Source organism: Meles meles, chromosome 12 (assembly GCF_922984935.1).
Source record: "Meles meles chromosome 12, mMelMel3.1 paternal haplotype, whole genome shotgun sequence".
Taxonomy (NCBI): domain Eukaryota; kingdom Metazoa; phylum Chordata; class Mammalia; order Carnivora; family Mustelidae; genus Meles; species Meles meles.
In genome coordinates, this window is record NC_060077.1 from 72814925 (window position 1) to 72817798 (window position 2874).

General features: G+C 44.6%; 1 non-coding gene across 1 annotated transcript; it reads left to right on the top strand.

The window, feature by feature from the left end:
* Positions 1 to 2133: 2133 nt before the first annotated feature.
* LOC123954757 lies at positions 2134 to 2237 on the top strand. Its single transcript, XR_006821134.1, has one exon. It is a non-coding gene; the product is annotated as a U6 spliceosomal RNA (small nuclear RNA).
* The last annotated feature ends 637 nt before the right edge of the window (positions 2238 to 2874 follow it).

Here is a 2874-nt window from a genome sequence, read left to right on the forward strand (position 1 = left end):
TACTGAGTACCTAACGCATGTCAGAAACACGACAGGCTTTGGAGATGTAACTGTGAAGCAGCCTTTGCTTTCAAGGATTTTATATTTTGATGGGGTTCCAGATATAGACACTGATGAGAGGATAAAGGAGCAACGCCGTGATGGAAACTGGGTAAAGAGCTCGGGAATAGGCATGGGACAGAAGCGTATCGGCTTGGGGAAGGGTCACTAAATTGGGACTTAAGGGATGAGTGAGGCTTCACCAGAGGAGGGGAGGGAACTCCAGAGAGTGGGAGCAACATAGAGAAAGGACTGGGAGCATTTAAAGCATTTAAAGGACTGATCATGGGGCCGCCTGGGTGGCTCAGTTGGTTAAGCAACTGCCTTCGGCTCAGGTCATGATCCCAGAGTCCCGAGATCGAGTCCCACATCGAGCTCCCAGCTCCATGGGGAGTCTGCTTCTCCCTCTAACCTTCTCCCCTTATATTCTCTCTCTCACACTCTCTCTATCAAATAAATAAATAAAATCTTTTTTTTTTTTTTTTTAAAAAGGACTGATCATTTAGGCATCTGCTCACCCACAGGTGATTACCGACCAATCCGTGTGGTGGGCTCTGTGTCACGCAGGTCTTTGTGGGGCTGCCTCAGACAGGCTCTCTGTCTGCTAGGAACACAAGGTTCTCATGGAGGGTGGGATTCCTGCAGAGAGGGTCGTGGCCAAGCCTGGGAGGCTGGGCCGAGAGACTGGCCGACTCTCTGGTGCTGGACTGAGGAGTTTGGATGATGACCCCAGTGCTCATGTGGATGGTGTCTAAACCCTCAGTCTGTGACAGGACATTGAGAATATTTCCTTTTTTTTTTGCTTTTACAAACATTATTGCAGTGAACAACTTTGCAATACATACAATACGTACATCATTTCAAGCACATGAGAGCATGCATGGAAGATCAGTTCCTAAAATGGAATCCCTGGATGCAAGGGTGTGTGCGTTTGCTAAATGTTGCCAAATTCCCTTAGTTAGAAGTTTATCAGTGCTCCCTCCTGGCAGCAGTAAATGAGATGGGCTTCCCTGCCTACCCTGCCACACACACACACACACGCACACACACACATGCGCACGCACACACACACACTCGCACACACACATGCACACAGGCACTGAACAAGGGCATTGTTACATTCCACTCCCCAACCATTGTCACTCTTGTGCGGATGCAGACGGCCAAGCTCCAGCACTCTTTAAAGGTACAAAGGCATGAGTTTGAGATGGATGAGATTCTGTCCCGGACACATGCAAGAATATCTTCTACATTTTACCTCGGTTCAGATTTCTGTCCAGAGGGGACCCAGAGTGAAACATTATGGGAAAAAGTGGTTGACCTTTGGACTGTTAGAGTCAAAGATCAGGAGTATCCACATATATAACTACTACCTGGGACTCATAAGGACTCATGGTGGATGGATCGCTGATGGAGTCTTAAACTCATCCTGATATTTTTTTTCCATATTTTTAGATTGTGCCACTTTCTGGGGAAAATGACTGCTCTAAGTCTCATTTGTCCTAAACTTTTAATCTTTGAGTGTGCAGGCCTGTTTAATCAGTCTACCACATCCGTAATAGTTGATAAATATATTCCTTTACATGGGATGATAAAAAGTTGGTAGCATATAATTACTTGGATATGTGATAAGAATTTCAAACTTAAATCCGTGTCTTTCAGCTCCCCCCACCCCATAAGTGGAAGATGAAGGCAGGAGTTGTGGATTCCAGGCACAGATCCCATGCATGTGAAATAAGAGATAACTGAAGTTGGCTCACCTATCTCGGTGGTCATCTCCATCCTCTCTCTGACTCCATGGGGGATAAGCAGTGACAACAGAATGCCCATGTTAAGAATGAAGGTGCCTGACAAAGGCTTACAAGGAATGGTCTTGCAGCTTTTAGCAAAAACATTGAGAGCAAGTTGCACAGGTAAGAAGCAGAAAACTGAGTTTAGCTGTAGTTTGTAGCCTCTGTATTAAACAGATACTCCTTATAGGATTTAAAAAGTCAGGTCAGCAAGCAACTTGCATTTATTCAGAACCTGCTTGCTGAGACACTGTATTAGACAGTATGGCAGGTAATGAATAAGTACATAAAAAACAAATATTGTTCATTTTAGCAATGCATATACTAAAATTTGGAATGATACAGAGAAGAGTAACATGGCCCCTACACAAGGATGACACACAAATTTGTGAAGCATTCTGTATTTAAAAACAAACAACAAACAAAGCAAATAGGTAGTCAGGGTCCCAGCTCTTTAAGAAATCAAGAAGGAGTTGGGAAGACAAACCTACATGACCAGTTTAATGGTTATATGAGAGTTAATAGTATGAGGTTGCAAATACGTGAAACCATTTAGTGCCAAGCCGTTGAGTCTGAGCAACTTAAAAGCTCTGAGCTAAGAGGATTGGAATCTGCAACTTGAAAGCTCACCATAGCTCTAGGAAAGTTCTTTGGAAACCTAGGATATATCTTGCTCCCTGTTTCCTACCCACTGTGCTTCCATTTGTCTATGTTCTTGTTGAACTTCTCCCACATGCTTTACACTCACACTTTGCTTTGGTTTTCTCTCCTGAGGGGCCTTCAGGATACTTCCCTCCTTTTCTCTACACTTGGGAATCCACTCAGGACACCACCACCTTCCATTCTTTCTTTTATTATTCTTATTATTTTAATATTTTATTTATTTATCTGACAGAGAGATCACAAGTAGGCACAGAGGCAGGCAGAGAGAGAGGGGGGAGCAGGCTCCCTGCTGAGCAGAGAGCCCGGTGCAGGGCTGGATCCCAGGATCCTAAGGCCATGACCTGAACCAAAGACAGAGGCTTCACCCACTGAGCCACCCAGG